The sequence below is a fragment of the Nothoprocta perdicaria genome, unplaced genomic scaffold, assembly GCF_003342845.1.
Source record: "Nothoprocta perdicaria isolate Ctin4 unplaced genomic scaffold, notPer1 scaffold_69, whole genome shotgun sequence".
NCBI classification, from domain to species: Eukaryota; Metazoa; Chordata; class Aves; order Tinamiformes; family Tinamidae; genus Nothoprocta; species Nothoprocta perdicaria.
In genome coordinates, this window is record NW_020455965.1 from 2,112,274 (window position 1) to 2,138,827 (window position 26,554).

Consider the following 26,554-nt stretch of genomic DNA (forward strand, 5'->3'; position numbering starts at 1 on the left):
TTTTTTTTTTTTTTTTTTTTTTTTTTTTTAACTGTTCTTCATATCCTTTATCCTACACTATTTCTTCTTCGTATGGATGTATATTCAAAGAAGGACTTTTTAACTCTTGCCAGCAGAGCCAGCTGTTTCCTCTAAACATGTTTTGTAAGGACATAGTCTTTGAGCCCTGCAGAGTATTTTTCTTTTGTTCTTTCACCATATTCAAATCCATTAGCAATAGAAGACTCGTATATCAGGATGTCCCTGTTTTTAGTCTCACTGGACATGATTCTGCTCATGATCAGGATTTCCACTATGCTTTGAAATATCCTTTTCTGGTTCTCAGATGGTTCTTTTTGCCATGTCCCTGAATTTCTTCAAGTGGTCTACATCTTTCTTCAAAATCATCTGCATTTGTCAATAGGGAACTTCTTTATAGGTTTGGGAAGTTAAGGGAAATGGAAACTACTCTCCTTATATATTTAAACAAGAGCTCTTCAGCTGCAAGAAAGCTGAGGAACATGGTATGTAACATGTAATTCAAGCAGTCATTAACTTTGTGGCAAACATAAAAGATGAGGAGATGGTAGCTCTCCAGTGATTTCTACTATAACATGGTCTTTCTCCTAGTTCTATAGAAAAAACACAGTAGAAAGGAAGAAAATAATTTTCTAGATAGATTTATAGTTCTTTTTGAAATCTGGCTAATCTGGAAACCAATTAAAAATTATAAACAAATTTAGGATTTATTCATTGTAGAGATGTTATCCCAATTTTGTTCAAGGTAAATAAATTCAGTATGATTCCAGAGAATGCTACTTTTGATTCTACTGCAGTTCTGTGTATTTTATTCATTCATACTGGACTAAATGATATCAGGAGATATTAAACCTTCACAGAGAAAAAAAAAAAAAAAGTTGAGGTAAAATCTCATATTTGCAACCAAGGAGAAGATTAGATTTTTGAGGAACCTATTTAAGAAGTGTCATCTTTCTATAGATAATTTCAACGTAGGGCAAAAATACCCCTTCAACATCTGAATGCTGAAAAAATTTTGATTTGAAATACAGATGTGTTGTCTCAGGGCATTGATGTTTCATATATTTCATGTTTCCATTTTCCTTTTGGAGGCAGTTCCTCCACTGGAGTACATCTTTCATGATGCCTTGTTACTGTACAATTACTATGCTTTACTGTGTTTTAAGACAAGACACAGAAGAAAGGAGACCCTTCAGAAGCTGTAGTCCTGCCAGGAAGTACAGAATTAAGAAAAAAAAAATGATAGAGAAAGAGCACTTGAAATACAATTCTTGAAAAACATCAGAGTGGCACTTATGGTTTTGACCTTTCTGCCAATATATCCTCTTTCCAAGTCTGCTACCATCAATGACCCATTACATGCAAATGCTCTATTGAAGTCTGTAAAAAAATCTGCTAAAATACATCCTGAAATGGAAAGAGTAACTTTTTTTTCCTGTTCCAAGAAGTTATCTGTAAAGATTTATTTCCCATGTAGATCTAATGGTAATTTAGGATGATAAATCTCTCAGAGACAACTCTCTGAAGCTAATTTTCTCCAACTGTCTGGCTTCTCCTTTCCAGTTATGCTGGCCTCACAATAGTCCAGCCCTTTTGTTCCAGTGAATCCAGCAGGGATTATGCTTTTCAGAAAAGGCAGAGCTACTTATTTGTCAGGGACGTTCAAGAAAATGATCCTGTCAAGAGATCTCTGTGCATATCCCATATAAAGATGGGATAATGTCCACACTGAATCTGCACTTTCTAGTATAATTGAAAAGGAGTTTTAACAAAGTTATGCAAAACAATTTGAAAGAGACCACCCCAAAAATGATCTGTCTTAGTGTCTCAGGGCAGATGAGCAGATATTACTCACTCAGGGTGAATAATTTTACAGAGTATGGAACTTTACCCTTGTCCTTCCTAAGTTGTATCCTGATTTTTAAGGCCAGCATTTTATAAAGTGAATGAAATGTCTCTTAGCTGCATGTCATCCATAGGTTTATTATAGATACACTTTATTCCATCAGTTAAGTCATTAAAGAAGAACTGATGAGTACCAAATGCAGGAGAGACACCATGAAACCATTAATGCATCCTTCCAGGAATTAGGAAATAAACAAAATCAAACTAGGAGTTCAAGGAAGAAATCCAGATCCACACAAAAAATCACTTTGATATCACTTGTGTCAAGTGATATCAAAAAAGATCAGTTTGCTTTCAACAACTTCAGTCAAGGAAAAAAAATATTTATTTCATTTATATGAAACTTGGTCTTGAGACGGCTTAGGAGGATATTCAGTTTTACTTTGGCTTGAAAGTCTCCCTTGTCTCCTGCCTCATTTTTTCATAGAATCATAGAATCCTTAAGGTTGGAAGGGACCTTTAGAGATCATCTAGTCTAACCTCCCTGAACCCCTCCTCCTGCTTTTCCCTTCTTTTTTCCCCCATGTATCCTGCAGTGGAATAAATGATTTCTATCTTTTTTTGGGGGGAGAGTGGTGAGGGAAGGAATAACTGAAAAGTAAGTTGTATAAAAAGAACACAACTTAAGTATTTGTTTTGGAAGATAAAGGAGGTCAGGTTTGGGTGTCCTTTTCTGTCCCAGGCAAATACAGTAAAAAAATCTAAGCTCTACCTACACATTTAGTTCTTATTTAACATTATTAGAATCTAAAGTACATCACAGAAGTCACTATTTAATATTTTTGATATCCAACGTTAACTTCATTTCAGCAGCACATTGCATATGGCTGTTCCTACTTATTTTTTTAAATAAGACAGACCAGCTGAGTAGCTCGGTATTATAGGAGGGTTTGCATTACTCACATAGCTTTTCAGGCAAAAGTACAGTAAGCTCTCTTAAAAAGCAACATTTACTATGGCATGGCACAAATATCTCATAGTGGAAAACACTCTAAGCAAGGAAATACTGTGGTAAAATCAATAGTCCGGAACACTATTATGCCTTCTAATGGCACCCACTGTTTGAGCAGGGAACATGTGCAGATATTTCCACATTTCTTATGTCCTATTTATGACTATTAGAATCAAATTACATTTAGGCCTGCAAGAAGGAGACATATATATTTCTTAGACTCTAAGCTCTTCTAAAACAAAATTCATTCGGGGTCCTGGAATCTGAACCCAGCTGCAGTGGAGTCAGGAGAGATTTTCCATTTTCTTTTAGTCAGCTCTGAGATGAATCTGTAGGGGTGACATCCAACATAAGGCCCTCGGAAAGGGGGCACTATTTTGGATAGTGCACAGGGCTGGTGTGAGGTAGCTGGAAGGACTTGTTTCTGCCTCCAAATCCCTCCTGAAGCTGGGATGCCAGGGAGGGGGAGACCCGTGTAGAAGCTTCTTTTAGAGGTCCTCTTTCTAAAAAATGACTGGTTGTTAGTTTCTATATATCACACTTGAAACAACGAAACTTCTTTTGAAAAGACTATTTTTCTAGGATTTCTATACAGTACACCAAATAGAAGAATTCTAATTTTGCTTACTCCCTAAGAAGTAGTAAATTATTTTATATGATTTGCTCAAGCCCTTTTATATAATATTTTTTTTGCCTATAAAAAGGGGAAGTGATTGAAACCACCAACCTTTATGTGTTTTTATCACTTCCTTGGCACTGAGATTTCTGGAAAATGAGATCAGAACATGGCATTCAAAATAAAACATACTTTTTAAAGAATATGTGCATATTAAGAATATCCTTATGCGTACATTAGTCTGAATTTTAGATTTGTATCATTTTATAAATGTTGTATATGAAGTTTGTGTATCTATAAATATTCCATCTTTAACTAGGCATTCAGAAACTAAAGGTACTGCAAAAGGAAAAGAACAATGAACCTCTGCATAGTTCAGAAATTTAGCAAGTGGTGGAACAGTTTAGCATGTGGGCAAATAATGACCCCATTTACAAGTACACCTGCCTGTGACTTCAGGAAGATTACAGAATCATTATCGTGGAAAGAATCTGGATATCTGTTTGCTGTATGCTTAAATACAGATTAGAATCAGCTTTTTAGACAACAGGCCAAAGGTTAGGAAAGTTGGTTAGGAAAGCTGCCTCCTGATTAAATTTTTGCCACACTTCTATTTTTGTCCTTTTCATATTATTTTATTTGTTAGCCTGCCTAAAGTACTCAATGCAAGATTCAGAGGGGAAAAACATACATTGTATAGTATTTAAATAATTGAATACTGGCAGAGAGGTGGGCTTTTGATGAGTCTGCATTTTTGTATTGAAATCAAATATATTGTAAGCATAGGGAAACACAATTCCATGCCCTAAGAAGGTCTGATGTCATGGTCAACATGTGGAATTTGCATGAGAGGTTATTCAAAAGAGAGACAGGAGACTTCCCTATTGTATTAGCATGGTAATGCAATTCTTGTGTCTATTATCCTTATCCACACCAGCTCTAGTATGCACAGGATTTGCTTTTTTTATGAGCTGTATGTTTTTATGCAGAGGCATTTTATCAACCTAATTGAAAGTATTACAAAAGAAAATGATATTTGTGTTGTTTCTCCCATTTGCATTCATTAGAGACCCGGAGCACCTTCAGTGACTTCAGAGAGGAATGGTCAGGTCCCATCTGCGTAAATCTTGTGAGATGTCATAGGCTCATTTTATTTGATTTACATGTGAATCTTGCAGACTGAGCACAAATGCTAACCAGACAGCTGATAAATAACACGATATCAAATTTATGCTTTTGCATTTCTTAATTTCTTTTTACAGGGACCTCCAAATGTTTTTGAGTCCTTAATGAATTAACCTTCACAAGGAAAATGTCCTGTAATAATAATATCCATAACACCAAATTACTGATATTTATTACATCTTATTTATGGTTTGTTAATTTAGCTTCTTTTAACTTTTGTAATGAACTTGGACTCCTTGCTAAACAAACAAACAAAAGATGGTCCTACCTCAAATATCTTATAGTCTAAGGGCCTGACAGAAGATTTTCATTGATTAACATCTTTTGAAGTTCCCACCTCTCTCCTGAGACATGTCCAAGTAGGTCTGTTGTATATGAAAAACAAATTAGCTCAAGTTACCCAGGAAGTGGCTTAAATTCACCGTGAGTCTGGTTTTAGACAATCAATTCTGTTTCATATTTGTGACGGTCTAGAAGCATGTACATACATGGTTATCAAGTCCCAGCTGAGGGCTGTATTTCAGCTGCTTGTGCTTGGCCTGCTCATACCCTACATCTTGTATAGGTTCAGGTGTCAAGCCTTGAAATGAGGTAGCAATTACAGCATTGCAAAGAGAAAGAAACAGAGGTTGTGCAAAAGGATAATTCAATCAGGTGTCAAATCCAGGAAATAAAGGATCATTTCCCAAAATGTATCTATAAGTGCTATGAGAGCTGGTGTTCAGCCCAAAAACAATTTGCTATTTTGAAAAGGCTTCCAGGTAACATCCATGACTGGCTCAACATTTGTTCATAAAATTCACTTAGCTTAGGTGCTTCTTATCTGAGCAGACCCTGATCCAATGTCCAGTGATGCCTATGGGAAGTTTTACAGGAGATACCTTGACGAAGAGGTGCAAATCACCTAAAATTGCTGAGAGCAACAAGGAAATAAAGTGCTTACTGATGGTATAAAGGAGAAAAACTGCAAGGACTGTAACAACCCACTGCTTCCCTGCTTTGCAAACCAGTGGGGCATCAACCCATGGAGATACACCACCACAGCCTGTGCTCCTTAGTCTCTCTATCGCTGAGAGACACTGGACAACTAGACAAGTCTGTCCATCTGATGCATCTGTCTATCCATCTGTCTCTTCTTTTCCTTTTTTTTTCTACTTTGGCTGTGCATATCTCACCTCACTGAACTGTACAAAAGTTGACTTCAATGGATGCAGGATCATACCTTGGATTCTCAATAAAACATCTGGGTTAAGCAGCATCTAAGGTGGAAGACACAGATGCAAAGAGTATAACGGAAAGTGATTTTTGAAGGAAAGGTTATGAAACTATGCTGGTTGCCTACCAGCAACTGGTGCTTACAGGGCGGAGAGCCACCTTGATGGTGGGGGAATTGGAACAGAACATGGGGTGACATGAACTGCTGTTCATGGGTGGGCAGAGGAAACACACGAAACCAGGTCTGTTTTGCAGCATGCAGTGGGCATCTTAATGTGGTTGCTATTGAGTATTTGGAAATAATCACTTTCAAATTCAAAACCTAACAGTAGCTCTAACAATATTGGGGTCACTCCTTCGAACTTCTGATATATCCATGTTATGCTCTTTTCCTTTTAAAAGCTGGTCAGTACTGCCCAAGCCACAACCTTAACAAATATGTAATATCAAACAACATTTAAGAAGTGCAAGTAAATTAATTAGGCTTAGGTAGTACCGGAATTGAGGCTGACTGTTCAGTTTTAATTTAATTTACTTATGCATATGCATATGGCTTAGACTAATATTAATTTTATGATTGCCTGATACTTCTTCTGCGGGATCCCAGTTTTATTCTGAAAATAGAATGGATGCCGTTTATGGAATAAGTTGCTATTCAATAGTTTATTTTCATGATTTGGTCTGGGCATTTTTAATATACTTTGATCGATAGGATGTGGTACAGCTGCATTTACCTTTAGAAAATGTGGCAATTTTGCCTGTGAATTTTTTTTTTCATTTTGTTAAGATATTTCCACAGTTTTTCTGCAATTAGGATTTTTGTAGAACGTATCATTCTCAAAATCCCATAGAGGTGCAACATAAACACCATAATAATTGCCTTGGTCCTAACAGAACCCATTAGGGCGCTGTCAACACCACGTTAATCAATGAAGGCCTGATTTTGCCAAATTTATTTACATCACTGTTGGGTCAAATGCAGCCTGGATCATCAGCAAATTGAACTTCTTATAGTCTTATGATTTCCTTGATCCCTAATGTGTAGTTATATGGTTCTTTTTAGCCTAGGTTCCAGAGGATGCAGGTTCCCATCACACAGAGTGCTGTCACTTTGGCTGTAGGAGGATGTCTGCCCTGCATGATGGGCACAGGGCACTGCTCCCTCATGGCAGCAGCAGAAGAGCCTTTTCACCTAGTCTGGGGTCAGTCCGATCAAATTAAATACAGAAGAACAGACTGCATTAGTTGGGCTGAGTGCTGACCTGATCAAGCTGCCTGTGGCCCTGACTCACCTCACCTGTGTGTCCTTTGTGACACTGCCGTGGGTTAAATGACACACGGTGACTAATGGCACTACCAGCCATCTCAGTACAGAAGCCAGGGCTGAGCTGGCGCTGGCAGCCTCCATGCAATGCCATGTCATGCCAGTGCCCTTCTGCACTTGCCTCTGGCTAGAGACCAGAGCAGACTGGGGCACCTCTTGTTTTTGCTGCTATCAGAACAAAAAGAGGCTCATTTTCACAGGCAAGAAAAAGGAAGGAAAAACACTGATTCTCTTTGGGATCGGTAAGAATTTTAATTTTATCCCAGTGCTTTAGGCAAGTGCCTTTGATGCAGACATACTGTATTTTCTTCTTCTTCCCTTGAATTTTCAGGTGGCATCCCAGCTTGTACCTTCCCAGGTTTCAATGTTCATTTGAACCGTTTTGTGCAGATATGAAAGCCTATATATATATATATATGTATATATAATATGTGTTTCCTGCATGAGTGAAAAAAAATGATGACGAACAAATTAGATGTGTCATGTTTTATAAACTGGAGCTTCAGCTGCTAATGCAAAGGAATATCCTATAGTACATAAAAGCAATTCAGGGCCACAGAGAGCACTGGGGTCTAAGTTAGGTGTAGCATCACAGAAGTTCTTCATAGGTAAGGAAATTTCATCTGCTGTCATCAACAAGAAATAGCCCTGATGGCATAGATCTCTATTAAAATTATATACACACAGAAAATGATACTTAGGGGTCTTAAGATTTTCCTTAGAGCTTTCATATGTACGTACATCATTTTTGTGAAGAATGAGAAAAAAACAGACGTAACTGAAGCATGGTCATTAAAAAAAAATAAAAAAAAAAAAAAAAAGAAGATAAAGAAGAATCCATACATAAATGGTTGCATTGTGTGCACATATAGATGGCAGTGCTTTCCCCAAATGCCGCTGGTGCTTCACTCCCAGGTCATTCTGATTCACGAGCAATTTACATTCCTCTCGATGTGCTTTTCAATAAATAGCTAACTCTGATCTATAATATAGTCAGTTCTAACAAGCCAGATTTCAAAAGCTTTATCCATCTAGCTGAAATGAACCTCAGTCATCTCTGTGCACAAAACACCCACCTAGGCTATTTTTCTTGGACTTGAGTGTTTGGCAAAAAGCCTGACTTAAGCCTTGAGCATGAGAGCTTAGTGAAGAATGCTGCCATTCACGGGGGGGGGGGGTTTGATGTCCAAGACTGACCCCACCCTCTGTACTTAGCTCTGAGCTTCCTGGCAAAGGCACAGAAACCACAAGACAAGTTTTATCATCTGGTAAACCTGTCGCTTGAAAAAAAAAATGACTTCAGTAAAATACTTCAACAATTATAGTACATTTTAATTAGGTGCATACCGCATAATCACAGCTCTTTTTTTTTTAATGTATAGAGTTTCAAAAAGAAAAAAAAAGTCTGTAGGGATTTAGGAGAGACCTCTGGTAGCACTGTTTTGTCCTCCCATTCCTGTAGGGTATCTGGTAGATTAGGCTGTTGGAAAATACAGTCAAACTGGGACTACGTGAGCCTGGCAGGCAGCTGCAGTTGGTAGGTGCAAACACCTCACTGAGACCCCCTGCCACCTCTGGGTAAGGGAGGAAAGACTGAGACACTGCAGAAGAAGGAGCTGGATGGCAAAACAGGCAGTTTGCAAGTGCAGGACCTGTTCCTATTTCAGGAATGGGAGAATACTGACCTGTGGATGCAAGGGAGGAAAGTTATAAAGCAGAGGGAAATGTCTAGCCTGGTTGTACCTGCTTCAGACAGTTATCTGATGAGTCTGTCTTCTTCTTATATTTTGGCAAGACTCACTTAGCTCATCTTGCCAGTAAATTCTCATCTAATTGAATTGACAAGCATGGACATTTTTAAATTAAAGCTTCCAATCTGAATTTAACTGCTTGTTTCTTTTTTTTTATTGTAGTGTAGTGTCTGCCATCTGAGTTTATATTTTGAGTCACTTAGAGTCAATGAGGAAGAAAACTGAATAAACACCTTTGTGCTGGCAGCCAGCAGACCCATGACTTCTTAGGTCATTCACTCTGGCAACAAAGTCTTTTATGTTTGATATTATATGAGTGGCGCCTCACCTTGTTATTCCTGTGTCTGATTCCTCCCTGGACTTTGGGCAGTGCTTTCCTGACTTCAGAGTGAGCAGCCCTACATGGTCTAAGAAGTTCCACCAACTGCTGGTCAGCCTTATCACTCATTACATTTAATAACAGTGAAGGCTTCTCTGTGCTTTCACAGTTGCCAGGATGAAGATAAAACTTGGCAATTTTAACTAGGTAGACATTAGGCATCATGAAGTCTCATGAAATACCTCTACTTCCCCTTGTTATTTGTAAAAAGACTGACATTAGATAAGTTTATATTATGTGTAAATATATTTATTTACCTTTTGTGTTTTGCTTTTTGTACTGTTGAAGCGTATGCTTTCAAAATGTGTGCCTATCTGCATATTATTCATTAAGACCTCTTTTGGAGGGATTAGTCTTTATTATTCAAGTGCACAGGAATACCAAGCACCACTTATTATGTAGGGCACATCTAAACTGGTGTTCATGTTCATATCTGTGGGGCAAACAGCCATAAGCGCAGCTTTATGAGGAGTACTGATGTGCAAGGAAATTGGATTTGTGTATTTTACGCGTTTGCACTCACACATGCATGAGAGTGTGCTTTGCCAGAAAGTATGTCTACTCTATGCATTAATACTTTGCAAAAATACTTGCCATATATGTAGTTTTAGAAGAGTTTGCCAAGTTTTACTCAACAGCCTCATGATTTTTAAATGACAAATATTTGCTTGGAGGCTGAAAACTTCTATGCCAAGTTTCAGTTCAAATTGCCCACTTCAATATCTAAGCTAAGGAGCCATGAAAAATGAAATATACACTGGAAAGTGAAGGGAAAAAAAGTTAGCTTTTGCAGTTTTGCCAGGTGAGTACTTAAATAGTTGATTCTAAGCTTGCTGCCGTAATTTACAATTACAATTACCTGCTACAATCTGTATATTGAATGATGCCATTTAGGAAAGGGTTTTATCTGATTGCAAGGAGCACTTAAAAAAGACACTTTTACATATCACACAGTTCAGAGTCCTGACTGTCAGGACCTGATCCAAAGCCCAGTAAAATCAACAGAAAGAGCCTTGTTACCTTTAAGAGCAACTACATTGGACTGTTGCATTGACGATATAAAATAGAGGTTTCTTTCTTGATTTCTTTTTTTTTTTCTTTTTTTAATATGTAATGCAAACTCACCTTTTAAGTTTTGTAGGTTAAATTCTATCCGGATTATCATGAGCTAAGAGCTAATGATCTTTGGTGTGCCATGAGCTATATAATATTAAACCCCTTCATAACATTAATTCCTCACTGAAAATTCACCTACTCTTTAGTGGTTATGGTAAGATGAGTGAGGAAGAGTTACAGCCTAGTTTCTTTTTTGGATTTTTTTGACTGAGTATGTATATGGTACAAAAAAAATCACTCAGATTGTCTCAGTCACACCTGTGCCTGGCTCAAGTGAGAATGTAATTGCATCACTGTAACCTTAGTCGTTTACCTCATCCTGTTCTTACAGATTTTTTTTTTCTGAAATAGCAAGACTATAGAATAAACCTCACTTGCCTATGCTATAGCACCACAATTATCTCCTCGAAGTGAAGAAGGCACTGCCAATCACCCTTATTGGTAGCAACATCTAGGAGTTAGGTTGGGAGCACTTAGAAAATAGGGACTGCATCGTCCTCTACCTGCCATAGCACCTGCAGTGAATTGATCGTACTTGATTACAATATATGAAATCCTAGAGTGCAATACAGCAGTTATATTACAAAACTTGTATGTAATCAGGGGAAAAATCCGAGTGTCTTGCTGTGTCGCAGTACGGTGGGAAAGTAGAGCAGAAAATATGGGCCGTCTGGAAGGTTGAGTGTAAGGCTCTGAGGTTAAGCCTAGTTGGGGATGTGTCTTTTTCTAAATCTGCCCAACTGAAATTCTTGGACAAGATAACTGCCTGGAAGTGTGCTGTATTTCCCCTCTCTGAGAATGGGGGAGTCTAAAGAAAGGAATGGTGTGAGGCAGCAGGGTACCAAGAGCTGTTGGAGAGAAGCCACATGATCATGGTTAGAACTGTTGTAGAAGAACAACATTTCCAGAAGACAGTTACGGATTGTGTTGGTTATTTTGGTGCCTGCACAAAACTGGGAGAAATCTTCTGCCTGCAAGAGTAGACCTTGAACCATTTCAAATCAACAGGCAGAACATGCTTCCTCAATGAAATGGAAACGACAGAAATCCTTGTCGCTATTCCTTTTTGGGCTTATCCCCCTTCCCTCCAACCCTCTATGTTAGCACCAGTTAGGAATGGGGATGGAGCACTAGATTCACAGCACATCCTCAACCTGGCTGCGAATCCTAGACACTGGATTAATAAGCCAAACAATGCAAAGTTGAACCAGGCATATCCTATGGCATTTATGCATAAATACTGAATGCCACATTTTTCTTATTGGGCTGTCTGATGTTGGAAATTGCCAAAAATCTGAGTTCTCCAAAAGTTCTCTTTCAAAAAAGTTCTCTCTCAAAATCTTCTCCAAAGATGGAGTTTCCTCAAATATATTCCTAGAGGAAGGAATATATGCTTCAGTTCAAGCCCCAGGCCCTTGCATACATTGTCTGATATTTTATTTCCAGTTTTCTGCTCCTGTCTTTTTCTTACATCTTAGCCAGGCAGTTGCTCAGCTCAAATAAAATGATTTTCTGGTGATAAAAAGTTTGTGGGGGTTATGGTACAATCCCTTATTTGTTTTTCATTCTTTTCTCCCAGATGTGTGCCAGGCTCCTTAAGGATGGGGAATCTGTGCAAAAATGGGGACTTTCGTGGAAAATGGTGATTTTCCAGTGCAAGAACAGAACGTTCCGAAATGATAATGGTGTAAATCCAGCTGAATTAGCTTAGAAGTGTTGTGCACTAATTCTTGTCTTTAGTGTTTTTTTTCTTACTAAATTTTCTGAGATGGTGAAAGACTGCAGTGCTAAATGTAGTAAAAATGCAGTAAAATATCCAGCCAGATTAAATATAACTAGAGGTGATTTTAATACAGGCTAGTAAAAATATCTCTTATATATGAGTGTAGACATATTTACAATATTCTTAAGTTGAATTTGGCATTATTTAGTGATCATTCCATAGCTATATAACAAAATCAACATAGTCATATAGAATCTAGTCCAGTGAAGTGCTGAGTGATTCCTGCATTGCTCTGGGAATTGATGCTTATAGGAGTTGAAACATTCCCCAAGAAAGGCTCCTCATTTTCCAGCCTCTGTCTCATTCAACCCTGCAGCTTAATGAAGGGCATCTGAACAACAAGGTGGAAAAATGAGCGTAAGGCTGGAGCGCTGCTCTGCTCAGTGAGTGCAGTATTATCTGCATCCCAATCCTGCAGAACAGCAGAAGCTCTGAGGTCTCCCAGCAGAAAAAGCAGCTGGTTGACACAGAGCAAGCTCAGGTCTAGTTAATAAAGTTTGCTCTGCACATTCACTTTCTGAGAACCTTACATAAATAAAGTCTATCTGCTTCATCTTGTCACAAGCTTTGTCAGTGTCAGAGTGCACAAGCAAGTGCCAAAATATGTAGCCAGTTTTATAAATGAATGAGGTTAACAGGTATCTCCCTGCAGAGCAACAATTTCCCTTTTATAAACCCCACCTGAACTGGGCGAGTGCTGCATGGACATGCTGTTTTCAGCCTGCAGCCAACATTTAAGCAATAATCCAAGGTGACAGTTTTATGACAGATCTGAGCGACTCATGAAACAATTGAAAGGATCCTTTTCCCCTTTCTTAAGTGAGATCCACATAGAGGCAATTTACAGACGCTGAGCCAAGGAAGGACTCTCCTCGAAGAGCAATGTGATATTGTAAAGAAATGACCAAACCTTCCGAGCATTAAAGAGATTTAAATCAGAATGCCATTTCCAGGTTAACAGTTCTGATCTCTAAAGTACCAGGATAAAAAATGTGTTAATGACAATTGACAAAGTTACCCTTCCTGGACAGTTTAGCTAATGGCATCTTAACTCACATAGCTAATATCTCTCTACATTTCAATTTGCAGTCTCATGCACAGCTTAGTTAAAGGGATACATATGTTGTTACTGTTTTGGGGTCAAGCTCTCCTCCTATTAAATTCAAAAGCAATTTTTAAAGCAGTGCTATGGCTGAGATACAAGCCCATAAACAGAAGAATTCCCAGTTAAATCTACAACTGGCCCCTCTGCTCTGCTCCGTTGTGTCTAAACATTTCAGCCCACAGGGACCTATAAAAGAGCCTCTCCACAGTAGATGATATTACACAATCCATGTGGTCATTTGTAAATGCTGCAGTACATATAATGCACCAAGGAATTCACTAAGGTTTTTTTTTTTTATTAGTATCTCGCTTGTTTTGGTTTTCCCAGTTGCACAGTAATGGATCTCCATAGATTGGATTTTTATTAGATTAATATGCTGTCCTTTTAAGGAGGCAGTCTTCTCTAGGGACTCTGTGGCAAAACACTTTGTAGAAGATAATCTAGCCCAAACATCTTTTGGGATCAGACCAGAAGAGAAGGACAAAGTCCTCATTTAATTCTACATCCTTAGGACATTGTAGCTAAATCCTTGTCAGCTAAACCAAGCATTCCCAGTCGCGACAATGATTTCATTTGTGGACTTCTCTAGAATTATTAAACAAAACAAAGCATAATAGTGCATGGTGCTGGCGGCAATTTATCTGCAAAGTTAAAAATATAGCTTATTACAAGTAATCACTTAGGCTTTTCCTATAGGAAAATTGTTTTTGACTAAATGGAAATTTAATGCTCATTTTCTTTCAAAAAGATTTTTTTTTTTTTTAATTTGAGAACTCTAAATTTCCAATTTGCACTTGAAGTTTTTTTTTTTTTTTTTTTTGGATAAGATGCACCTTTTTTCTTCAGNTTTTTTTTTTTTTTTTTTTGGATAAGATGCACCTTTTTTCTTCAGCGATAAAGAATAAGTATGAGCACAGGTTAGCTAGTATTATTGTAGAATAGTTCACGCTAAAGCTAGTGCCCTGTGGCATGACTACAGGAGCATTTCAGGTACAGAAACACTGCTCAGGGAGCCTTCCTGTCCATGCTTGCAAAACTATGACAAGGTAACTTAATATAGCGACACACCATCAGAAAATTACTCCCCTATTTATTTGTTTGTTTTTTTTAGATGGAGTCAAAGGTCTGGACACTCCTTGTCTTTTCCTGGTAGCTTTTCTCTGCATGTCTTCAGCAAACATTTAGCAGGCTATAAAATGGTGTTGCTTTTAAGATTCTCCTTTTATTTCTATAAGTACAAACATCTTAATTATATCAATGCACCTATGTTTAAGCATGTAAGAAGTTTTCTGGAACAAAAGACTTGGAGAAGTGATGGCATTGTATAGCACATGGCTTTCAAAATTACTGCGCAGGTTTGCTGTATAGAGATATTTTACTCCCTACTCTCACGACTCAAACATGGTGGGTTTATGCAAAACTGACTTTATGTAGAGTGTGGCAAAGACTTCTTTAAAATATTCCTACACTCTGAGGGTTTTTTTTCTCATTGCAAAAGGATTTTTTATTTTAAAAAAAGATGCATCATATTTATGAAAAATATCCCACTAAATAGATTTTAAAATAACGTGATGTGCCTTCTCCTCTTTTTCTTTTAAAGAAGGAAAAATATAGTTTCAATGGCAGTTGTAAATGTGGCAAATCCAGTTCTGCAATGAATTCAAATCGGTAAATTTCATAAAGGCTACTTAGGGACAAGATAGTTTTAGATCTAAGAAACATGTGAAAATGACTCATTGTTAATAGGGTGAGCTCTTTGCATTTGGATTAGGGTTAACTGACAGTATCCAGTCACCTTTTATTCTCACAGATTCCACTGGAGGAATGCATTGTGCTGGCCTGAAAAAGAGAGAATTAGGTGTTCCATTTATACTATTGATCTTAATAACCTCATCTCATAAATACCTACTTTATGACATCAATAAAAAGAGAATAGCAGCAACTCCTCACAATAGAAATTGTTACTTTGTAATTCAAGTATTTCATTGAGCATCTCAAAGAGACTCCATAGTGGTACAGTAGTGATATTTTATTACTAGATTTTAAATATGTGCACAGAGAGCACAGAGAGACCTTTTTTTTTTTTTTTTTTTTTTTTTTTTTTTTWAAMAAGTGGAGATTCTAATTAATTGAGCACACTATAGCTTTCAGGCCTCAAAGTTATCACAGTTCCTCTTTTTCATCTCTTACCCTCCCTCTGTTCTTCACATTGCACATTAAAAGCAGCACACCCCTTTAAGGGCGTTGGTGGGTGTAAGACTAATTTTTGCCTGGGCTCAACTGGATATAAGGAAGCAGAGATCACTTTGCACCGCGCTCTTGCCTCCCTGTTATCTTGTATTAGCATGCTGCAAATGGATATTATCTGCTCTTAGAGGGTGAATTGAAAGATATTCCAGAGATAGCTCTTCTCACATTCCACATGCACCTTCTTCGTGTGGCTTGGGAAGGCCAGGACCATCTCTGTATCTCTCATCCATCACACAGTTGCCACCAGCAGGAAGAGGATGCAGCCCTGCTGGTCTCCAGTAAAAGCTATCTCTAAAGTCCTCATTGTTTTAGCATTCACATAAGACAAAGGAAAAAAAAAAAATTATGTGAAAGAAGAGGAATCAGAGCCTTTCCTACAATGCCTATTCAAGGTGCAAGATTACAGACTTGTTATACAGGTGCTTTCCAAGTCACTGCACATGAGAAGGGACAAATGTAGCACATCTAGGTGGAACAGCAGGCTCAGATCAGCCCAGATGTTTCATAGATTATAGTATTCGCAGCACATTTCAGGCTACCTGAAAAATGTGAAAACTCCTTATTCTCATCCTTTTAAAAGTTGTTTGACTTATGTTATACACTGATTTAGTTCTGTTTTGATATATATATTACTTGATATAGTCAGATTCTTCCTGTTAAATCCCAGTGGTCATTCCACAAAAGTTGTTTGTTTGTCTCCTTGTGGACAGTTAATTCCTTATATTCCTCACTGACTTTGTCGTCCTTAGAGAGGACTATCCAAAGATGAACATCTAAAAGTTAAGAGCGTCTAATCATCATTAATGTACTTTATCCATTAAACCTTGCCTTTTCTGGGTTTATTTCACATGGGCAGTGTTTTTTTTTTTTTTTTTTTTTCTCTGTGGAAGAGTATAAATATGTAACATTTATATAATATTATCGTTTTTTGCTCTATTCTCTTATTCAAAATGGAATAAAAATGTTATTGCCTGGAGGTGAAGAATATGCCAAATGGTCAATATTGAACTACTTTCTCCTGTTTAAACTACCTCTCTCAGACCTAAAAGCTTATTATTTTAACTGCCTTTGTTTAGAATTTGTAAAAACCTTTGTATTGGTAATTTTCAGTTGTTGGCCCCTGGAACTGTGTCCTTGTTTCTCCAAAATTGATCACTTTATTTCAAACCCACAATTAAACAAGCTGCTTTAGTACTTGAAACAACTCCATCTTCTGTTTTTTGGGGTAGAGTTATTTTTACAAATGAACTTAAAACATTCTGGTCATTTTTAATTCCTTACTGGAAACGTAGTTTTATTTTGATTTCTCTGCCTATAGTTTGTCCAGTGTATGTGGCATGTCATCTATGCATGCTGTACATGACAGTGTTGCCATACAAGAAAATAGCCCTTTTTTTTCCTACTTCAGTATCTTAAACACATTTTTGAAAGGTATCTGCCAGATAGGTATACAGCTTGGAATTTCTTTAAAACATGTTTTTAGTTCAAAATCCTTTTCTGGCATACAGCTTTCCAATGGAAATTTCAAGAAAGTGTTGCAGTGAGTTTTCAAGTACTCAATGCCTTCAATGAGGACCAGATTTTTATTAATACTAAGAGTTCCTAATGAAGCCCAGATTTTCAGAAGGACTTGGTTCCTGGTTCCTTGTTTCCAAATAAACTCAGTATGTCAGAAGTTGAGATGTTTGAAAATCTGTCCCTGGTTTTGGGTGCTACTTGCTTGCAAATGGCCTCCTGAGCACTATTAAAATTGGTATTGGATGGTTTTAATAGGCCAGAAGAGGTTTGTGAGCTCGATAGCTCTTTAGATCTGCAAACAAATACAAATGGAGATAATTTGTTTTTAACCTGCAGAATACTTAATGAACCAAATCATTTCCTTTCAAGCATGATAGCAGGACTGAAAGATATGATCATTTGATGTTTTATGGTCTCCAATTTTCCAGTTAAAAGTCTGTTACAGGCACAGTATTGAACAATAAACCATTTTCTATTTTATGTTCTTGTAAAACACAGAAATCCAACCGTATATTCATATGGAGAGATCCCCTTTGGGATGAACATTGGCCATAACAAATATTTCTATTTGTAAATGTGTGGCATGATTGTTCCTTGAAGATATGACCCAGTGAGAAGTATTAAACAAAAATGTCATGGCAATTGGGATAAGCTTCTAAATGAGTTAAGCTGGGAGATGAAACAGAAAGGTGGATTATTCTTTTCTGCTTTTACATAAAGCTACTGATTCAGTAAGGCCATTAACTAAGTGCCCAGCATTAAGTATATGCATGAGTCTATTTTAAGTCAATGGATGTGTTTCCATATTTTAAAAGTTAGACTGTATATAAATACTTCATTTCTGAGAGGTCAGATTCAGCAACTCAGTTTTCAGAGAAGAATGGCAATTTGACCATAGCAGATGAATCATAAGATTTAAATTATCTGATTTAGATTGTAGGCCATTTAAATGATCTAATATACTCAGTGGGAAATTCTGATTCATTCAGAATGTGAGCCAAAAATTTGAGATGTCGAGGGAGCTGCAGAAGACAGGACAACATGAAACACCAGGCAATGCAGCTGCTAATCTTCTACCTTTTTCTTAATTGGAGGTGGCTTCCTTTTAAGAAGATAGTGGACACCTTTCTTGTTATCCAAATCATGAAATACTTTTCTGGGAATAAGCACACAGCAGACGTTTTTAAGACAGTGACACCAATGAGACATTTAAAACACCCAAAACTCATAAACTTTTCCAAATATATTTTCAATGAAAGTGCCTGAGCTTGTACAGGACAACTCCTGTAGCTCAAGGTTCTGTGGACATCAACTCTATGAGAGTCAAATAGAAATTCTGATGAGGTAAAGGCTGCTTTTATCTCACTTCTGATTTCTGATGGAGCATACATAGACTTCAGGCAGTAGATGAATTTTCATGTGAAATAGGTTTTATATAATTCAATAAGGATAAGTGCAGGGTCCTGCACCTGGGGAGGAATAACCCCAGGCAGCAGTACAGATTAGGGGTCGACCTGCTGGAAAGCACCTCCACGGAGAGGGACCTGGGAGTCCTGGTTGACACTAAGTTAACCATGAGTGAGCAGTGTGCCCTCGTGGCCAAGAAGGCCAATGGGATCCTGGCCTGCATCAGGAGGAGCGTTGCCAGCAGGTCAAGGGAGGTGATTCTGCCCCTCTCCTCAGCTCTGGTGAGGCCGCACCTGGAGTACTGTGTGCAGTTCTGGGCACCCCAGTATAGGAGGGACGTGGAGCTTCTGGAGAGGGTCCAGAGAAGGGCAACCAGGATGATTAAGGGACTGGAACATCTCTCATATGAAGAGAGGCTGAGTGAGCTGGGCCTGTTTTCTCTGGAGAAGAGACGGCTCAGAGGGGATATGATTAATATGTATAAGTTCAGGAAGGGAGAATGCAGGGAGGAAGGGGACAAGCTGTTCTCACTGGTGGCCAGCGATAGGACGAGGGGTAATGGCCACAAGCTGAAGCACAAGAAGTTCCGTCTCCAGGTGAGGAGCAACTTCTTTACTGTTAGGGTGACAGAGCAGTGGAACAGGCTGCCCAGGGAGGTTGTGGAGTCTCCTGCTCTGGAGGTCTTCAAAACCCGCCTGGATGCCACTCTGTGCCACATGCTGTAGGTGTGCCTGCTTGAGCAGGAAGGTTGGACTAGATGATCTCTAGAGGTCCCTTCCAACCTTAAATATTCTGTGATTCTGTGATAATTGCTTTTTGGTACCTGCTGCCTTCAGAGGATGGGTTTTCAAGGCATTCTAAAGATGTACTACTTTAGGGGCCTCATCATGGCTATCATCATTTTTCTTAGAAATTATTCTGAAAATACATAAAAACTTGCATTTAATTTCCAGAAAGAATAACAATTGATAGGTTCTCGATCTTAGCAAAAATAACGCTTAATAATTGATTGGTTTAAAATTCAGGCCCTCATTAATTTTGTAGCTATCTGTAATTTGGTGGTCAAGAATAAGATATAGTATGAATAAGCTGTGTATAACAAAATCAGAAGTTACTTTTGTCAGATTCAAAGGTAAAGATAGGGAAGGTTAAGTTATGATAATAAAAATATACCTCTTCTGAATGTTTTCAGTATGATTAAATTGGTCATATAACTAAGACATTGATCAAGATGAACTGATATTTCTAAGCACTGTTACTTTCTAACTCTAACAGAAACTTTTTTTTGTAATAACTGATTTTCTTATTGGTATTATAAAAGCACTAAAAAGAAAAAAAAAGATAAAAAAAGAGCACAGGTATCCCTCAAAATCCCACAAAGATTTATATTTACATCCATATATTTTAGGAAAAGGTGAACCCCCTTTCTCTGATATATAAAGCTCTTTTTGTTGCTGTTTTTAATCAATACTCGTCTGTTTGACTCTCTACTCTCCATCTTTTTCTTGATCATACAGTGCTAAAATTTCTCTTAACATCTGAATGCTCTGTACATAAAATCATTGTTAGATAAAGTTTCTAGTAAGCATTCTAAAGATTGGCTCCTCTGCCTTCCTGAAAAAAAAAAAAAAAAAGATTTCATGAACAAGACCTTTTAATTTTCCTTTTTTTTTTCCATCTAGGTATTTGATTTCTGTTTCATGGATTCTTCAGCAGATTTTATTTCTGAATAAGATTAATAGACATTTTTAAAATAGCTGAGATGACACCCTGACAGTGTGAATGAATGTGTCTTGATGAACGTGTCTTGACACTAATACCAATGGGTTCAAGACTGTTTTCCAAGACTTTGCTTCTGCAAAGAAGTTTATGGTAATATTGTACAGTAGATTGCAGCAGATCCAGCTTGGCTGGAACTCAATCTCTGAAATTCCTGAAAGCATGTCAGTTTATTTCTTTAATTAGGTTTCTATTGAAAATAAGTTGCTATGTAAATAAGCATGGATTTCACCTTTGGAAAAGGGACTTAGATATCAGTATCTCTCAGCAGATTTAGTGCTTTCTGCATCATGGAATGACTTATGAGGGAGAAGAGCAACATGACTGCTGGTACTCTCTTGCCAGGTGGTCAAGATCACTAATGGAAAAAGTATGCTGGATTTTTATAAGGAAGTATGGAGCAAGTTGTTTCCACCACTGGAAGGAGGAGAAATAAAATAATAGTAAATCTTAAAAAAATATTCACACAGAATCACAGAATGGTAGAAGGTGGAAGGGACCTCTAGAGATCATCTAGTCCAAAACCCCTGCTCAAGCAGGGACACAGAGCACAGGGCACAGGGTGGCATCCAGACAGGTTTTGAAGATCTCCAGAGAAGAAGACTGCACAACAACCTCTCTGGGCAGCCTGTTTTTAATTAATATTAGTGTATAATTTAGTAACACAGGCCAATACATTGATGAAAACATTGCTGCTGTGGAGGAAAGTGAGTCAACAGCCTCTGTCATTTGAATAGGGGAATGTCCTTTCTCCTGCTGTCCTGACCACCTTTGACAGGATGTGGAGTGATTCCAGCTTAATGATGGCATTCACATGCAACAGAAAGCACTGATCACTTTACAGGTTGGTTGCATATTGCCACTGTGAACATGAGGATGTGATTCTCAAATTGGTCCAGCTTACAAATTCCACAGTGAAAATCCTTTTCCAGAAGTCACTAACATGTGAGTTTCCCACATCTGTGGTTATATTTGGGATTTTTGTTGGTGCCTAAGGAAATAAACATCTTGCATTTCAGTGACATTCACTAAGAATGAAGCATCTGATCCCCTTCAGACACTTTGAATGTAACTTTTTATAAGTGAATCAAAATCTACCAGAAGCCACAGTAGGGTCCTGACTGATTTCCACAGGCTTTCGATCAGGGCCTTATTCCATGCCTGAGCACTGTTTTCTGCTTTTAAGACTGCTAATTATTATATTAGATTTTCTGTTGGAAGAAATAATCACAGCAATGGCAAATCTTTCAAGATACACTAGTATGGAGACATATTTAACAAATAAAAGGTATGTTCATGGGCCAGAGCCTTGGATGATACAAATCAGTGTAGTTTCATTCCATTTAGCACAATTGCAATGATTACAACCCTGAAGATCTCCCTCTCTGAATTTTTTTCCTCTCCAGATCATATTTATTCACCTAAGTTGAAAGCAAACAGGGATTTTCTCCTTTAAATAGAAACCTCATAGACCTCATCAATTCAAACTCAGCAAGGGAGAGAAGGGCTTGAAGGGATGCTCTACTGAAAACTCACTCATAGTTGGCAAAATGTTTCTGGAAAGAAAACATAGAAATCCCCTCCGCTCTCCCCTATCACCTAGGTCGCTAATCACAGTGGAAAATATCCTGGAGAAGGCAAAAACATTCCTCAGCTCATACAAGGTAGTTTTGTTTCCCGGCTGGCTGCATTTCTGTATAAATTAAAACTGCGTCCCTTGTCCATCTGAAAAAAAAGACTGCTTTGATGTGCAATTGGATTCCATTCTGCTTGGGATCCTGATGCTCTTGGTGAAAGGAAACAAAATCTCTGGGGAGTGTGGCAGAAGAAACTGGTCCAGGAGCAGAGTCAACACATCTATTCTCCCTTGCTGATGCTTTTTCCAGCAATAGCAGGGTCGTTCACTACTCAAATGCCTGATTACTCTGAATATAACAAAAGGTTTAGTTTCCTTGGGAGTCCAAATAGCCAAGTGTGTAGCTGCATGTGCTGTTCTTACTCATAAATGCAAATGCTAACCTATAAATCTTTCCTTTTACAGTGCTGTAATAACATTCTATCTATTTAGCCTAGTACAATACCATCACAATAGCTTTTTCATTGTGCTGCATTCATATTAGACTAATATAATGAGATGCTACCACAATACCATGAAATAAAACGATGTTCTTGACGTATTTCCAAAACATTTGAACACTGTTTCCAAATCGACCTTGTGAATAAATTAAATAATAGCTTGCAAAAACGTCCTCTAGCATTTTTCAGAATGTATGCAAATGCAAGCCCAAATGTTTACATGTTTCTTACAGTGTCTGGGATTATACCAAGTATTTGTGCACATGAGTGTTGTCTCCGGATGTATTTGTCATTTGTGCTCAGTGGTTTGCACAGAATTCTAGCATGATTTGCCCTTCAAGTTGTCCAATTCTACCTCCTCTCCCTGATGACCTGCATATTAAACTTCTCTTTTGTAAGACTTCAGCTTTCAGTGGTCCTTTCTATTTGTCATATTCATTATAGTCACTCAGAAACCTTTCAGTACTGTTTGTTCTTCACCTACCCTCGCGTAGTTCTCCTCTCAATATCTTTTGACTGCAGATTTCTAAAGGATTCCTTCTTCAAAAGACACATACACATGCATACATATATACATGTATTTGTATATATACTTATGGCTCTCATATCAGAGAAGTATTTCAGAGCAGTAGGGAGAGACTGAAAATTTGAATGAATTCTGAGGAATTTGTTTCCACAGAAAATATTTTGGCTGTTCTTTTTTCTTTTTCTAAAAAAAAAAAAAATCTAGATAAGGAGTGAATCAGAGATCAAAGTTTTGTTTGCTTAGGAGTTGTTATTTGCAGGTCCTCAATAGCTAACATCTCCATACTGGCAGATCCTTAAATATCTTCCCCTAGTGGTGTGCCACTTTCTTCTTCAGAAATTTTACAGCCGTGATATGCTGTACAGTGAATGTGAATTTACTTTTTGACATCATCTTCCCCATATCTGTTGATCTCATTTATGGATCCTCAGGGATCCACAGATCACAGGTTGAAAGACATTGTGTAGATGTAGTTAATAAAGTCCAATGCATCATTAGGAGGATATTGTCTTTTTTGTCCTACACAACATTGACTGAAATATTTTATTCAGACATATCTGTTTCAAAACTACTACTTTTGCCTGAGCTGACCATATATTTTAGAAAGATATCTATTTATTTTAATAATACTTGTTTCAAAAATAAAGTCCCCTAATGGAAGAATCTTGTAGGAAGCCTCAAAAGACTTATTCCATTGATACATTAGCATGTATCTTTTCAATACTCCCATTGAGGGGTCTAATCCAAACACCAGTGATTTATCTTACTGACTTTAATGGACCTCACAAAGCTACTTTAAAGTAATGGATTGTGAACTTCAACCACTTTGTTCTTCTCTTACAGTGCAAAGATCCACTGCAGACAGAGAAACAGTTGTCTTTCCCCAAGATACAGTAGTATAATTCTGTGAGTTGGTGTGGCTGGCAGTAACAGGTGGATTGCTTCTAAATGCTCTTCTTGATAGATGCTATTTTACTTGACCTTTCTGAAGAGGAAATGCTGCATATGTTTATGAGAAACACTCTGACACTGTTTCATTGGAGGATGTGCATTGTTTGTACAATGGGAAATTTTACACTAAGAGCTTTGCCAAAAAGTAATTATTATGGTTGGCTATACATCTTGTTGGCCTGTTTTTCCAATACCGTGGAAATTTTCATCTTCCTGATGGTCACATCCATAGTAGAAACTGGAAAATCTGACATCCTTTTAGACAACCTACTGTTTGAAACATGTAGTAACACGCAACCAAAGTAGTGTTTGCAATATATGTACTTACAGCTGTAGGAAACTGGGGAAAAGTAGCCAAAAAATAAGGATTTTTTCCTCTAATTTCCTATATATTTTACAAAGTATGAATAAGTGCCTGTCCCTTCTTCCTACCTTCCAGCGGTGCAACTGAGATCTAGTAGTATGACCATAGAAGAGAAATCAGGAAATGTAAGGTCTGTTCTTCAGTCTATTGCTGATTTGCACTGTGACCTTGAGTAAATCACTTCTCTCTTCTTCCTTGACTGTAAAAGAAGGATGCCTAGAATTTACAGAGTGCCTTAAGATCAGTGGGACAAACTCATTATATTAGCGTTTCCTGTTATTGTTTTTCATAAGGTTAAGGATAATCCACATGATTTGGTTCACCTGTAACGTTCAGAAAAGTAAGCTGCAAGTAAATGCATTTCTAGTTGCAAGCCACTTTGTTCACAGTGAATGTAGCTGTCCAGCTGGACAGTTGCTTAAAACGAGCTGATGGCAGTGGTTGGCATCTGAATGTCGTCCTTCAGGCTGGTGACAACAACCGGTTTGTTCAGACACCTGCTGGGTTTTTCTTCTCCTCCCTGTCGTTTATGTTTGGGATCCATACACTCCAAAGACAAGTCTCTGTTTTCCCTCTGTTTAGTGATTTGTCATGCACCAATGCGTTAATTACAGAAACAATGGACAGTAAGATTAGATTGATTGTATCGTGGAGGGAAATGCAGGGTGGAGAATACTGAGGCTGTTTCTGCAGCAACAGTAGAGGAGAGACTGGCAAGATGACCCAGTGGCAAGGCAGAAATGTAGCAGAGGGGACATGGCCTTGGCCCTGCTACTTGTTCCTGCAGGAGCGCCACCATGAGCAAACAAAACCCTACAGGTTTCGCCACTTCTCCTCTCGACTTCAGGGGGCCACCCGCCAATGTATGATCATGCATGTAATACGGATTTAGCAGTCCTAAAGTGGCCACGATGGTAAATTATTGCTCCCTGCCTAGTGACTGGGAAGATTTGTTCCCTGAATAAGGGGAATCCTAATGTGAGAGCTAGGATCTTCTTAATCATCTCCTAATCAGACAGTAAGCAGATTTTCAAAAGAATCTAAACAGTTTTAGATTCCTATACATCTAAATGAGGGGAGAGTAGCAATTAGCCCCCTCCTCCACACACAAACGACAGAGCCCTGTGTCCTGCTCACCAAAACCTTCCTTCTTTCTCTATGTAAAATATCTTTGCCAAAATTTACCCTCACACAGGGACAATACTCTTTATTCATAAACCGTCCAGGCCTCTGATTTCTGCTTACCCTGCAGACCCTGATCTGAGATTAATGTAGACTGCAAGATTCCTTTCAAAGAGCTGGCTTTCCATTTGAAGAAATTATGCCCCCTTATCATTGATCCAGACCAGATTGGTTTTATTAAAAACAGAAGTTCCTCCCACGGCATGTGGCGATTATTTAGCACTATGCATTTTTCCTGTAAATACCATGAAGAGCTGTTAGCCCTCAGTCTGCACATGAAAAATGCTGGAGATCCTGCAAAAAATAACAAAAAGGCTGTTTTTAATGTAATATCTTGAAGTCCTTTAAGTTTGAGAGGATTTTTATATAACGGTTAAAAGAAAACATATCCAATCTCCCTTCTTTTCCTGTGTATACTAACGTTTATTCACATTACAGTAGCATCTGGCAGTCCCAACTGACTTCAGCACCCCAGTGAGCGAGACACTGCACTGCATATAGTAAGAGACAGTCCTGAGCTCAAAGAATGTAACAGAAAATCATTGCTTTCTGAAGTTAATGGCAAAACTCCCACAAACCAGTGGGGTTGGGATTCAAACTTGGAGCTGAATTAGTCACGACGGACAAAGAGCGGACGAGACAAACAGACCTGTAGAGATCTGAATCTGAGACCTTCACTGAATCATCTATATCAAAACATACCTGTAATGGAAAAGCAACTGCTCCTCAGCAGAAGCACAACCTTTAAAGCATCTTGTGTCTGGCAGAGGCAGTAATGAAAGCGTAGGAAAGTGCAGAGGTTAAAAAAAAAAAAAAGCAGTTATGAAGGGATCTATCTTTGCTGTATGCTTTCAGTTTTTGTAGTCAGAGGTGAGATGAGTTTTGAAAGCCTCCAGTTCATCCCGACCGCGATGTTTAAAGGATAGCCTCTCTGCATGAGTTTAAGCCCTCTCTGGACCTGGAATGCACCTCTGGCCCTGGCGCATCCTGGGGCAGTGTCTTACAGAGGGGAATTTAGACACCTCCGCTGAGAAGATGAGCTTGAATGTGCTCAAGGTCAGGCGAGCATCCATGAACTAGGCTGGTAACTGAACTTCCTGCGTTGTAGGCATAATCCTTTTCCTTACCCACAAAGGCATCCTTTCTTTCATG